Source organism: Filicampus tigris, chromosome 9 (genome assembly GCF_054856515.1).
Source record: "Filicampus tigris isolate MCC_2025a chromosome 9, RoL_Ftig_1.0, whole genome shotgun sequence".
Classification (NCBI taxonomy): Eukaryota; Metazoa; Chordata; class Actinopteri; order Syngnathiformes; family Syngnathidae; genus Filicampus; species Filicampus tigris.
In genome coordinates this window covers 17262868-17278322 of record NC_141225.1, presented here as the reverse complement: position 1 = coordinate 17278322, position 15455 = coordinate 17262868, and the positions used below count along the sequence as shown (strand labels likewise).

At 41.2% G+C, this 15455-nt stretch overlaps 1 long non-coding RNA gene across 2 annotated transcripts in view; it reads left to right on the top strand.

The window, feature by feature from the left end:
* The window catches only part of LOC147142325 (uncharacterized), a 31662-nt gene that overhangs the window by 15463 nt on the left and 744 nt on the right, over window positions 1-15455 (top strand). Inside the window, exon 4 of one of the 2 annotated variants that reach the window (XR_015088132.1) lies at window positions 4788-4901. The exons of the other annotated variant lie outside the window; for it this stretch is intronic. This is a non-coding gene — a long non-coding RNA (uncharacterized LOC147142325). Of the gene's footprint in view, window positions 1-4787; window positions 4902-15455 lie in introns of those variants that run through there. 2 annotated transcript variants of the gene reach the window in all.

Here is a 15455-nt window from a genome sequence, read left to right as displayed (position 1 = left end):
AAAAGGATCCTAATAATCCACATCATATTATACGTCGCAGATTCATCGGTCAATTTAATAACAGTGAGGCTTTTGGATCTTAATATCTCTGCTACCAGGTTTCCTTCATAACTGAGAGCCCGTGTTAATTACAGCAGCGCCTAATGGTGGGGAATATTCCGGGCCTCTCCATGTTTTGATAAATGGCTTTCCACTAAGATTTATTCCTAATTATCTCATTTGTCTTTCTCCATTACTTTTTATAGCTTAAATTTATGAAGTCATTAAGACGTTAGTGGGCCTGATAATGATTAGGAGAAGGAATTGTATGAAAGTGAATTATATGAAAATGATTATGGCTAAAGGAGTGTTTAAAATGAGGGCTGCGGAAAGCTGGGCTTTTGCGTGCGTGTGTGCGTGTGTTTCTGTATCTGTGCATGTGTGGGGGTGTGTGTGCGTGTGTGTCTGTAAGCTGTATAATGAATATGAAAGGTCTACACACCCGGTTTGAAATGCCAGGTGTTTTGTTAAAAAAAAAAAAATTAGACCAGGGAAAACAATTCCAAAACTTTTTCCATGTTTAATGTGACAACACAATAAAGGAAAAAAAAAAAAGCCAACAGCAGCAACATTGAAATATTTTCCGGAAGGGATGTAAAAATATACAACAGAGCTATAATATACCGCACAACTGTCGACACCCTCTTATAACTGGGGATGTGGCTGTGTTCAGACTTCACCAATCACATTCACACTCATCTTCGATGGGAATAAGCACACACAATTTAAAGTGCCTATGATTAACCGCAAATCGAGTTCAGATGTTCTAGTAGGCTTTTCATGACATATTTCAGCCATGGTCTTCAGAAAGCTTCTGCCGCATCAGGGCAATCTCAGTTTTCAAAGGTATCAGTCAGGAGGCTAGAAAAGAATTTCCAAGAACACAGTGAAGACAGTCACCATCAAGAGGAGAAAATATGGCACAACTGAACAGCAAGAACTGGACGTCCCTCCAAAAACTGATGAAGAGACAAGGAGAAAACTGGTCAGGGAGGCTTCCAAGAGGCCAACTGAAACATTGAGGAGTTGCAGTAATATCTGTCAAGTACTGGCCGTTTAGTACATGTGTTAACAATTCATCCTGTCTGCTTCATGTGTCTGGGCTATGTTGTAGGGAACATCCAAGCCTGGCTACATTTTGCAAAACACACTTGAAATCTCCCAAATGCATATGGAAAATCATCCGATGAAGCCAAGGCTGAACTTTTTGGCCAGTTACCAAGGCTTGGTCTAAACACAACACTGCTCATTACTAAAAGAACACCATTCCTATACAAAGAAGGATGGTGGCGGCAGTATCATGCTTGATGACTGTTTTTCTTCAACTGGAACTGGAGCCTTCGTCAAGGTGGCGGGAATTACTCAGTCCTGGCACAAGATCTTCAGGCTTCTGGAAGAAAGCAAAACAATAACAGGAAAAGCCTACCATAACATCTGAACTTGAGTTGGCGTTAATCAGAGGCACTTTTAATGGTGGCAGGTGTGTGCTGACTCCCATGAGGTTGAATGCGATTGGTTCATTTTAAACACAGCCACATCACATTTTTTTAGTGAGTTGGACCCTTGTGCAACCACATTATCTCTTATCTCGGTTGTTTATTTCTACTTAACCTCTCGAAAAGATTCCGGACATAGTTAGTCCCGTATACATGTGAATTGGGATCATTTGGGATATCCCTAACTTAACCACGATGTATGGATAACATCACTACGCAAATAGATGTCATTTCTACTTCTTTCTACCGTCAATAATATATATGATATTCACGTCACTAACCATAGTAATAAAGCAGCCGGTTTCCTCCTCGGCCCAAAAGATTGGTTCTGTGCTGCGTCTGAGTTTCGCCATGTTTGTTTACATCTGCTCGTGTATTTATGGTGAGTTGCGCGCCAGACGCACGGATTTATATACACGCATACATGTCTGTGTCATTTTTTCCGTAGAGACTGAAAATAATGTATTTAAATTAGGCTCGGATAGCAAGTGGCAACGTAAGGATGACCTTCCTGTACTCAAAAGATTCCAAGCCTTTACCCCTTAATCCTAACCCACTATAACTCTAACCATGCCCTAACACTAACCTTCCTCAAACCTTAACCTTAATCTTGACTTGACCCTCATCCAGCCAAACCTCATCCAGTATTCCTAACCAAATATAAACCTAACATCAAGCCACCCTGACCAGATAAGCCTAATACCAGCCTGACCCAACCAAAAGCCTATAATTTATCATGTAAAATATGTGCTTTGGCTCAGTAAAGGATGGGAAACACTGCCCTCCACTAACCCTAACACTACACCTAACTCTGCCTTAACCATAGCAATGTGAGGGACGGGCGTACTTGATGCCGCATCTCTTTGGACGTTTGCTCTGCTTCAAACACAATCCCACACAAATTTTCCTACTGCTGCACTTTTAATTCCATCTTCCCTCTCAGATAATGAAACATATAAATACAGAGGCCCACCTTTGGGGTTTTGGAGTGATGATCATTTTATAGTGCAAGAGCTCCCTTGTTTAATCCGGTCGATGAAGCCATTTAGGTCCCAAGATATGGAATGATGGATAAAATGTGCATGAGTGTCCTGTCTTATTCAAAGTCTCTTGTGTGTCAGCAGTCTGTTCTGCTGCCCACCCTTCATCCCCCTCCCTCCCCACACTGACAAGCTGTGTGCTGCAGGTCATAAGGGGCGGTGCAAGGCCCTCGTATAATGAATTAATTACTTGATTATTTAATCACCTAGATGAGACTTGTGTTAATTAGCCAAACAGCTGGGTCAGTCAGCAGGCCAGCCACACACCACCTCAGAGATGAATGAAAACGCGCGTTCAAACATCCATGACCATTTTCGTCACTTGTCTCCCTCGGGGATACAATACAAAGCTGAGCTGATAAACACCCTGTAAAGTCAAATCGTGGATTTTTTTGGTGCGACACCTCCAATGACTCTTTTTTTTTTTTCTGGCTCTTTCTTCAGCACAATACCATAACTTTCACTGCCCACCAAGACTCATGACAGCCTCACGAGTGGATTAGTGAATGGAATGTTTCACGCAGCTTTCATGATATTGAAGATTGCGTTGTGGTTTTATTTACTTGCGTACCTATTTTATTTCCTGTTAGGCGGAAGGACCTGTGTGGTACACGGAAGTAATGTAGTCAGGGGGAGAGCCACACAGTTTTTTTTATTTTTCTATACCTTTCGCTCTCTGTTCTCTCTGTTCATTTTGGTATAGTACCACCTTTACCATTGGGAGAAGCAATGCCTTTCAATATGGCCTACTAAAACACACCATAGATGTTCACAACGAGATTTTAAAGGGCAAATCAACCTATTTTTTTCAAGAATATGTTCCCAGTAGGCCCACTAATTGAAACACGGCATTCTGATTAATAATGCGTTTGTGTAATATGAGTTGAGCAGCAAATCCACCCGTTTTTAGCCATCTCAGGGGTCGGCCATTTTGTCACAACTACAGTTGTGATGTCATTTTCAGTCGACAGAAGTGACAAAATGGCCACCCCCGGAGATGGCTAAAAACAAATGGATTAACTCTTATTCCACAAACGCAATATTTATCAGAATGCCTTGTTTCAACTAGTGGGCTTGCGTGGAACATATTCTTGAAAAAAATATGTTTGTGTTGATTTCCACTTTAAACAATCATATCTTATTAATTGCCCATAGCACTTGTATTCAAAAGGTTCACCAGTGAGTTGGAGCATAACCTAGCGGTAGTTGGCCTTGGGAAAGAAGTGGTCTAGTTCACCCTTGACTTTTAGCCAGCCAATCCCAGGGCTCATATAAACAAACAACCGTTCACACTCAAATTCCCACCTAAGGACAATTTATAGTCGTCAATGGACCTAACATGCATGTTTTTCAAATGTAGGAGGAAACTGGAGTTCCTGGAGAAAACCAGGCAAGCATAGAGAGAATACGCAAACTCCGCACAGGATGGCCGGAGCCCAGATTCGAGCCCTCTAACCGCTCATTCACTGTGCCAGCTCAGAATAATTATATCAGCATCAATAAGAAGAAGCAGAGAGAATACTACATGATCTATTTTTCACCCAGCTGTCTTATATTGTCTCGAGCACACACACACTCACACTTTTTTTTGCTTAATGGAAAGTTTCCCCTGATCCCGTCGGGATCTTACGTGATTGCATCTTCGCATGCACTGTACTGTTTTAAAAGCAGCATCCTGATGCGCGTGTGCATGCGAACGTGTGTGTATTTGTATGCATGCGTGTTCTGCCAAGGTTAATTGAGACACAAAGCTCATCTCTGCCCTGATGAGGGTCAGAGCACAGAGGCAGATCTGCATTGCATTAATCCAACCCCAATTTATGCCACCACACACTGTCAGTCGCCAACCCTGCCCCCGCAATCACATGCGCACACATTCGCACATAGCCATTAATTTAGCCCAATTTGTGTTGTCTTAGCCTGCTCTGATGCATGGCACGTAACGCACACACACACAGATTCGCAAGCGCCTCGACTCACATGGCCCGCGCGTGATTTGACGTCATTTCCCCGAAATGTCAGCTCTGTGTCATCTAACAGGTAAAGTTTCAAATGAAATTAGCCAACTGCGAAAAAAAAAAGGCGTTTTCTCCCTGAAAATCTGTCTCGCCAATACCCATTCTGAGGCGACACACACACACACGCACACGCACACGCACGCGCACACCATCCAAGATGTGGCCTCTATTATTCATGCGTAAGTTTCTTGCAGAATGCTGGTCTGACAGAAGCAAAAGCCTCGCAGCACCACAAGAAGGGAGGCAAATTAAGCCGCCTCACTCCAACACCGAGGGACCATTAAAGTGGAAACGCCTGATCTCCCCTGCCGCCTCTCCTCTCCATCCTCTCACTCGTTTGTTCACTCCACCAGCTGGAAAGGTTAACCGTGAGAGTCTCTCAGAGACACTCCAGCAGACACACAAGTGATCTTTCTTTTAATTGGCTTTACCCGCTCTCTCCCGCTTCCTCTCTTCTCCTTAGCGGGTCAGCACTGGCCACTGCACGGCCAAGCGGAGGGAACGCACACACACGGAAATACTCACGCGTCACGACAAAGAAGGCAGACAGGTTGAACCAAAGTCTTGATGCGCAAAGGCAAAGTGCATGCGTGTGTGTTCGTCTGAGCACTTTTAAATACCTCCATCCGAGCAGTCAATCTGTGGTTAGTAGTACATGAGTAGTGGAGCTGTGTAATTGAGCTATGTGCCTCTCAGGCCTGCATAATGTCCTCATGCATGAAGCAGCTGACATTGCACCTCTGTGCACATACCTAAGAACAATGACAGGTGGAGATTCGTTATCATCCGCAGCGCTTTCCACTTATAGAACCTACAGCTTTGAATTTCCCACTTTTATCATAAATGACAACGTATATATTTGTATATTAAGGGATAAGCCATTAAAAAGTCTTACCGTGTTACGCGTTGCAGGTGTCTTCGTTTTTTACTCTAAATTCACCCTCAGGAGTTCAAAGAAATTGAAAACTGCTGGTGATAGTGTTATTGGGGATCCTAATCCTAATGCTTTGCTTTTATTTTGCATTTGCAGATTTTCAATCTGTTGTCCGCTGCCTCCTGGCCAGGTCGACTCAACAAAATGAGAATCTGTTTTTCAATTGCTTTACCTAGATGAATAATGGTTAAATAAATCCAATTTGGGAAAAAAAAAACAACATTGGAAGAAAAAAACACTATTAAAAAAAAAAGGACAAAAGTAATTGCCGTATTTGTTCATGTTTGTAATTTGGTGGCACGGTTTTGTTTGGAGAATCCGTAGCTGCTATTGTCAAAAAAAAACTAAAAATACGAGACACTAAAGACAGTCAGTGTGGTAAAAGGAATGACTGTTTTGACAAAGTCTTTGTTTAGTTAAATATCACCTCAAATTATGGAAGAGCAAAAAAATATATTGTTGGGGTAGATAAATTTAAAAAAACTTGCCGGTGGTGGCATTAGAGTTACGTAATAGCTATATTGCCTCTGAATTTCAAAAAGGCTGAGACTCAGTTGCTCAGTGATTTTATCTAACTTCCATGTTTTATGACTTCATAATGACGTTATCGCTTTATTTCTATATCGTACTGTATTTATTAACTGCAAACCAAAAAAAACAACATAAACATAACTTTGCTCAGGGGCTTTAAATGGCAAATATTGCTTGAGTTCTCAAATGTTGTCTCGGAGTGAATCAAGTTGGCGACCCGAGGTTTCGCTGTACATGCTGATGAGTTAATGAAATCCTCGAGAATGCTAAAATCCCAGCCGGGTGCTCTGTTTTCTGTGCTGAGAATAAGTACATGTCCTTTGAAAAGAGAACGTGGTCATCCTAATTATGGCGCCATGAGTGCCATTGTTTGAAGTTTGAGCTAAAGCTGAATCGATGGCGTTGCAAGCATCATAGACAAAGATATCTAATCCCACAACTTCTCATCACATCTGGAAAAAATATTGGATCCTGTTCTTTTCAACTCAATCTGGCAGCTAGCAGGTCTGGGTAGCGGAGAAAGAACCACAGTGTGAAATGAGCTACACGCTACAGTGACTTGAGCGCGCTGGCCAAGAATCAAAAGGAGATAACGAGACAAGGCCGTCCGCGTTACGCCAATTATTCTGCTTCACCTCATACGATGTTGTGGCCGCTCGGCAGCCATTATCCGCAGACTGCAGTGTGTGAAAGGACATCATTCACTTTTCTTCTGGGACGTCGGGCGCAGCAATCTTTGCTGACACCCCTCCATCTGACGGACTGGTCCTAGGGGACACGGAGCATGCGACCATGGAGAAACGGCCTCATTCCCACCTGCCCTGACACAGATAGGACACAAAGATAGCTGCGGCCTGTATGCGAGCCTCCATCAGCCTGATAATGGAGCGAGGCCGTTCAATCATCAAGTTGAAATCTTACCGAGATACATTTCACACATGTTGCAGACACTGGAAAAAAATTAAACATTGGATGAACTTAATCAAATAGTCAAAGTCACCTCGTATTTAAGCTTTGACTCGTTTGCAATCTGATTTTTTTTTTTTTATAACTTCATGGACTGTAAACTAACTTCTTAATGCAAAACAATTATTTTAAATGGTCCAAAATTAAAACAGTTAAGTTGTCTTTATTACTTAAGGAAAATAATCCTTTGAGGTTAAACTGTATCAACCAAAAACATGACTTCATTATTCATGGGACAGTAAATAACAATGTGTTTAAAAAGTAATTTGTTTGGAGTGTCAAAATGTATTCAAAGCATTTTTATTTAATTTTATTTTATATGTGGTGCGTTGGTGGCATAGTGGCTGACTTTTTATGTGCACACGTGTGGCACAAGCGAGGTAGCAAGTAAAAGCTGCGACTTGTCTGGAGTGTTGCCAACCTTGTGATGTTTTCGCTATATTGAGCAACTTTTCCCCTCTAATTTTTCCCCCAAAAGGAGACTAGCAAAAATGACAACAGTGGTCTTAATGTTAGCAACATTTTTTATTTCCTGCACGATGGAGGGAAGCGGCCTAAAAAGATTTGGCCTGATAATCAGAGCTGGGCATTTTATGGCCGTCCGTTTATCCGCCATTTTGTCCGGACTGACTATCATTTTAAACGGGCTTCCGTTTGCATTTCCGACGACCAACTTCGGCATATATAAAAAAAAAAATTCTAAATACATTGAAAATAACATACACAAAGTTGAGATTGGAATGTTGCTTGGTCCTCGGCAAGCGTTTCAGGTTTTCACGCGGCCCATTTGCAAAATGAATTGCCCAACCCTGGTTTAATTCTTTCCCGTTGCTTTCCATTGGATTTGAACCTTTAGTCAATGCAGCAGTCATATTTCAGTTGAGTTGACCCAAATGAAGCGAGACCCAACACTTCCATTGGTCTTGGGCCACTTGCAAAGGAATTGTGGTGTGATAGCTTGATCGTGCAAACCGCAGAGAAATTGCACTTGAGTTTATTTAAACTGAACAAAACCTTTACGGTAAACCTCGCTGACACATTCCATAGCAAGTTGAGCTGGGAAATTTTAGAACAACAACAACAAAAAAAAAGTCCAGTTAATATTAATCAAAATGATGTGAGTAGGACTTTAATTGTAGCCGGCACTTTTATGAAAATATTTAATTATTGAAGTAAACCGATCCGTTGAAGACTTACTGTAAAGGACAAGTCTGTATGTGAATAAAAACATTGCGCTGCTCACTGCACTGTATGTTGGAAAATGCATCAGTATATGGTGTAAATTGAACATCCAGTTTGATTTCAGGTTTATTTTTCTCATGTGATTGACTTCTCATGTGGTCTTTCTGATGTGTCGCAGTTTGACTGCGTTTCTCTCTGAGGTCGACACGTAAAGCAGGTGGGCAACCACACAAGGGTGAAAGGCACTGACAGGAAATGGCTTTTGAGGTTGTCATGGTAATAAGAGAGCGCTAGGACCCAAATAGTGTCGGGGCCAATAGTGCGACTCATGCTGGCCGCCCGCCCTCTCGCTGAGTTGCAGGTCATGCATTGAGGTCACTTGGACAATGTCCTTTTGAAGCGTGATCACTGCGCTGCTGCGTGTTTCCTCTGAGCTGTCCGCTCACGCGCACACATGCCATACACACAATCGTCACGTGCGCTCGGTCAGACACGGGACAGGAAGTAAGAGTTTATGTGGACAAGGGAGCCCCTTCCTGCGCCTTCCCAAATGGCCACCGTCGCCCCCCACAACCTGAGGTTCTTTGTCTGTTTTTAAGGCTTTTACCTTACTGTCAATACTGTATCATCACTCATCCAAAAATCTTTTTTCATTCCCTTTCTCAAACCTTCTAAATATGTCACTCCCTGCCCCTACGTTTGCTGGCGGCGGAGAAACAATGGAGTTTTGTTGCGCGGTCTCACTATAATAGGCACTTATTTTTTCTTGCACAAACAGTTTTAGGTTATGTTAGAATGTTCAACTGGTGGCTTGCAGAAGGAACACGTGTGTGTGTGTGTGTGTGTGTGTGTGTGTGTGTGTGTGTGTGTGTGTGTGTGTGTGTGTGTGTGTGTGTGTGTGTGTGTGTGTGTGAGTGCGTGCGTGATAGCGCGTGTGTGCGGACAAGGCTCTGGTCTGTGCTCCCTGTTTGCTCAAGGTGGCATGAGTCAGCTTGACTCAAGAACAGGAGCTCTGTTTTTTCGTGCGGCCTGCCAACAGCCCGTCGCGCGCACGCAACGCACACTCACCTACGCACGCACACGCACGCCCAGCCACAAGTCAACATCTTTCTACCGAGCTAAACTGCCCTTTGATTCCCCCGGTGATTGCGTGCATTTTTGCCGTGCCGTCGTTCTCTGATCTCATGTTTCCAGTCAAAGTAAACACATTCTGTTTATAGCAACATTTCAGATTTAAATTTGTTTTTCTAAGCATCCTGTACAAAAGTAAAGAGCAGGGTGATACGCCTTAGTATGTGGAATGCACTAGTAGGGATATAAAGCACAATGGATTGTGGAAGGTAAATGCTACAACAGGCTAAAGAGGGTTTTTGAAGGATGTTTTTATAAATGTGCTTGGTTTGACTTCTATTAAAAGAGGGTCATGATGTAACGACCATGGAAAAATGCGGGTCCCCGGGTGAGACCGGTTGAGAACTCAGTGGTTGCCATGAGTTGCTCTCCCCGTCGCCGGGATGTTAGTATCAATAATTTAAGGTGGGGCGAGGCACCTTGAAGTCCCGTGGCCCTCAGAACCACGTCACTGCGGTCACGAGCCTCCAGCAGGGTTTGGATGGCCGCCAGACGCATAACTGGGCCCTTAAAGCTGCGGGAGGTCATGTCATTCCAAATGTTCCTCGACCCTTCCGTGTTGATGAATTATTTACATTTTTAGTGCGGTACTTTCAATGATAACCAAGTTCATTCATTTCTCTGATGGTGAACCTTTAATTAAAACAACCACATACGTTTGTCTTGCTGCAAAACGAATGCTAACGTACAGTATAATGAGAAACTCCATTGACTGGCTAGCATATAGCATCTATTTTGTTGTCCTATAACCCTTTAAGCAGCAGATGTGTTTTGCAACACGTGTAGACAGATGATATAACAGTATTGACAGTATTCTTTATCCTCTGAGAAGAACGTCATGTAAATCATGCAAACTTGCTTTTCGGCAACCACAGCTGCCGGCGTTTTACCATTAAAAACATATCTTTTTTAAATTTTTATTTTTTTTACAGTGCCTGTTTGTAACAGTTAATCTGAATGTCTTTCAGTCAGCAGCAAGCTTTTCTGATGGCCGTGAAATCAAGTTGGGCATTGCAACAAGAGCCGTAGTAGTGAAAGTAGTAGTTGTGGATTTCTGACTTGCAAGTCCATGTGTGAGTCATCTGTTCAGAAATATTCAACGAGCAGCCCGAGCCAAATGAGTGGAATAGTGCACAGGCAGAGTGCAGAATTTGAGCAGTGCTTTGCCAACTCGGTGTTTGGCATCTCCCACCCACACAGATGAAAGTCAACTCTTAAGTGGCAGTGTCTGCTCAGAATGCACCTCCCAAGTCTGACATATGTGTGTGTGTGTTTGTCATTACAGAGTCGTGGTCATGGAAGAGTTAGCGCTCAACATCTCTCAATTTCTGCCTTTCCCTTTTGTTTGGCATTCACAACCGTCTGGGGTGGATAAAGCATTCTAATGATCCTTTTACTTGGCTTTGAATTGAGCAAAGTTCCGCTTCATTTTGTCACAACGGGCCACTGGGGTGGGAATGATTCATTTTATTTTGATTTTTTTTTTTTTTACCCATGTAATCCACTTCGGTGACGTTTATCAGCCGTGAATCGTGACTCTGAAGGCTCTTCTCACCTTTACAGATAAAATACAGATAACTTATATCCACTACGGCCGCGGATACAGTTCTTATTTCCTACGGTGTGAGATACTGATAAAAAAAAAAAAAAAAAAAAAACACCTGCAAGGAAATGACCAAACTGACCCTAGATCAGCATCGCAGATTGCTCTGCCGCGGCTTATGCATGGATATTAAAATGACTTTAGTCTGTCTCAGAGCAAGATCTTTCATCCCTGATTCATTATCCAACAGATGCTGTCACAAGAATCGGCATCGAGCTCACTAGATGAATCTATCTGTCACTGTCTTGTAAGGAAGATGTATGGTTGTTGTTCAACCTTGCAAGGATTGGATATTTGCAATGAGAACATCACATATTGGGAGGGAGGAGCTGCTCTGAAGACAAAATATACAAGCTCCGTCCTCCAGAGCCAGCAGAACTTGGGAGCAGCTGTAGAAACCTTTTTCATTCTTCTTACGTCAAACACACATCAGATGGTATTTGATACTTTTTTTTTTTTTAATGCTTGCACACGCAAATGGTCATCTGGCCTGCTCCGCCCACTCTCGGCCCGTTGCCTGTGTGTCTGTACACTTTATGTATGTGTGCGCTTTTCATGAAAAGCCACTGGCTTGCGGTTGCCTCAGTAGCTCTGCAGCAGCAGAAACTCGATACAGTAAACACACATTTTTGTCGCGGATCCAAGCTTGTCTGCTAGCCGGGATTTAGTTCCGCTTCAGCTTGTAAAAAGCTGTCGAGCATCATCGGGGAGGCAGAATGTGTAAAAAGTTGATAGTGTTTAGTTAACACGGTGTTCAATGTTGAGAAGAGTGTCTTTAATAGCGTTTAATGAGAAGTAACCCAAACTGAAATGATCATCTAGGCTTTGTTTTGCATACAAATTTGATGTGTAATACAAAAGTAATGATCAACTGTAGTTTGCAACCACAATCTCCTGTTTCCTTTGGCTGACATGAAGCCATGCAAGAGGAAGAAGTGTTTCTTTGTAAGGACTGACTCATAGTCTGGCACGCCTTGCTCGGACTGAACAGCTAGCATGCAATTAAACATTTGAAAACATTTTTAGGTCAAATGAGCATAATTACTGACACCGCATTGATCTGACCTCAAATTGGCGTTATCCAGTTGAGGCAACACGGCGGAGCCTTTAAGGTCAAATACTAAATGGGTGTGTTTGAATATACAGTCACATTTCTCCATAGGAAGTCATGGAAATGTTCATGATGAAACCTGTACATGCGATGTTTTGATTTAAATGTTATCATTCTTAAGAGTCATAAGTGTAAAAATAATATTTTTTTAAAAATGCACCATTACCTAATTGAAAATAACTTTATAACAGCTGATTGTGTCAAAAGACCTTATCGCTTCACGTGGCAACTCAGTGAAATGTCCAATCAAACAGGTATTCATCCATATTGTTTTTTTCTGATTTGGAACAGATTTTTCACTCTGGAAGACATTTTTCAAAAAATATCTGTGTACGTATTTTTTTATATTTCAGTAGTTTAGTATATTTTGTTTGCACGTTTTTAAATTGTGAGATTCTAAATTTTAAGATTATGGTAATCTTGTAACTTTAGAATCTCTTTTTTTTTTTTTGTTTACTCAAAAATGCGTCCCAACCGGCATCACCTGGTGTCGAGCTTTATTAACTATCCAACCCATGATAGATAAATCAAAGAAAAAATAAGTTTCTAAAGAAAACATAATGTTGAATGCTACGTTGCTATATTAGATGTACTTCTTTGTAAGAACAAACGTCGCTAACGTAGCCTGACACATGACAGCTTACAGTCGTGTGTTAAGATGAAGGTGATGACTTACAGCCTTGATGTGTCGACCCTGTGAGCTGAGGTTCAGGAGCAAAAATCACAATAACTAGTTAAAACAAATATTTGAATTGGCTGTCACTTGCAAATATATATTTTACATTGTTAAGTGAAGTATTTTTATTTTTAGTAAGGATGACGGCTGACCGCATGCTCTATATGCGAATGAGAAATGAGGACGTAACACAGAAGCAGTTTTGGATTGCTCTTTTGGTTCGCTGAAGGTGCATAATTTACTTTTAATTTCAGAAATACGTTGACCATTTTATTTGAAAGAAGCTAAACTTCCCTGCTCCGGACGTTTTGAGCTTCTAGGAGATGCGTTTTGTGAATTGGACTTGAATTATCACTGTGTTCAACAAATGCGGTGCTTGCCAAATCTGAGCAGTTTTGTGTGCCTTTTTACTATGTCTACATTTTCTAACCTATTTTTTATTAAAAGAACAGTGTAGTGTATAATGATGCCGTGGGCCATTTAAATACTACTACTTCTTTATTTTCTATTTCCCTATTGAATGCAATTCACATCACTGCAGTTTGGCACATATGAACATTTCTTCAATCTCCAATTCTTTAATACCACTTCCAAGTTTACTGTCAAACTATACATAAAACAAAGAGAGTTACATGTTGTAAATTCAAAACAGTCACGTAACTTTGCCTTGAAGTCCACCAGCGTAAGGTTAGCACATACTTGGTAACACTGTGGTGTTATAACACAATAGCTAATTGAACTCAAACAGTGCAGCAACACATGTAGGCAGTCAATATAACAATAATCACATTCATCTTTTCTAAAAAAAGACTAATATTACTGCATCTTACTGAGCCACTTACAGTACTGTACTTGTTAAACTCTTCTTTTGACTGTGACTGCATAACCTTATTATACTGCCCCCTGTGGCCAAGTCACGCACACCAAAAGGACAATTAATTAACTATGATTCACAAATGGATTAATTCTCTTTATTATTATTATTATTCTAATTCAATTACATTATATGCATTCATTCTACTCCATTCTGTTTTTAATATACAATAATATATATACAATATACATTTTTTCATTATTTGTTTTTATTCAGTAAATTCAAATCTCAAGGCACCACTGTATATACTGTATTAATAGTCAAACATATGGTTTCCATCTGCATCCAGCACAGTCACCACATCAGTTACCACACAACCGTACACATGTATGGATGCCTCAAAAGTCACTTCCAGTCATCTTCAGTATATGTCAGCAAGGCAAAGACAGAAGAGACGAATGAATTAAGCAGGTTGCCAAATCGTTGACACTGTAATAAAGGTCCTTAAAAACACCGCCAACAAAGCTGTAGCTACACACAGAGGTTACATTGTTTTCATCACATACAAGTGTCACATGTGACCACTATCAGGCGCATTCAATGGCCGCTGTGACCCGATATTAATAATGAATCGACCATTTCTTCTTCTAGGTGTATTTTTCGACTCCGGCGAAGGAGTAAGAGGAGGGGGAGAGGTGCATTTGGTGTGAGCCAAGGGCGAGTGACTTGTCATGAGAGGAGTATTAATTTATGATTTCCATCCCAGCGTCTGACCTCATCACCTTCATTAGAATGCAGCCTTTGTAATTTCATGGTTAATATTCAATAGCCACTTGTCCCCTGTGCCCACTTTGTGCACGTGAAATTTCTGCAAGGGATGTGTATCATTTTTGATTTGTTGAGTTTATGTGTGTGCATGTGTGCGTGTGTGTGTGTGTGTACATGGAAAGGGAAATGAGGGCTGACTGCAGCATGGCTTCCTGCAAAACACTTGCAGATGTCCAAAGATGTCCTCCGCATCTCTATTTGAATTTTGGAACCTTGAATTGACTTAATTTCTTATATGAGTCATTGCAATAGTTTAATACACACTTTTATCTACTCGCACACGCACATCAACAAACACATACATAGTGTTCATTATTTTCATCAGACACAGCTGCTGGCTCCTGACTGGATGCAACAGACCGCAGTTAAATGAAGGAAGGATTAAGGGGGGGGAAAAAAAAGATCTGTAAAAACCAATGTCCCCTGAACTTCTCCACACACATTAATATCTTCGCCTGTGCACACATTCTTCCTCAACTACTTTGGCAAGCCGTTTAAAAACAACACATTAAAGGATTCGGTTCGGCCAGTTGTTGCGCCGTTTCTCGTATTTCTGACATTTTTCTCCTCTTTCTGTCAGCTGCAGAGACAACTAATCTGCCGGGCTTACGGGAAAACCTCTAGATACTAAAATATGTTTTTGAAAACATATCATTGGAGAAGTTCTTCAAAAAAAAAAGCAAGGAAAAAGATGAGCATCAAGCAACATTACTTTAATGTGAGGAATTGGCCATGATCTATTTCTATTGTTACCTTACAATGAGAAATCTTTATGGATGTCATATTAGGCCTTTTACCAAGAGTGACATTATGAGAATCCGAGAAAAGAATTTCAAATAAAGGAGAGTCTTTAAGGTCAGTAATAATCCATTCTAGGTTTGTGGTCCCCCTTTGATTTGTTTGCATTTTGACAGTTTTTCCAATACAAAATAATGTCAATAGTATTCCTCTCTTCCAGTGTCAAACTGTCAACATTTTCAAACTACACGGGGAATTTTGAAGTATGATTTTTACATTTTTAGTAGCTACTAAAAAAATAAAATCACTTATTGTGATGGCCTTCATAGGACAGTCTTAAGTTGTGAC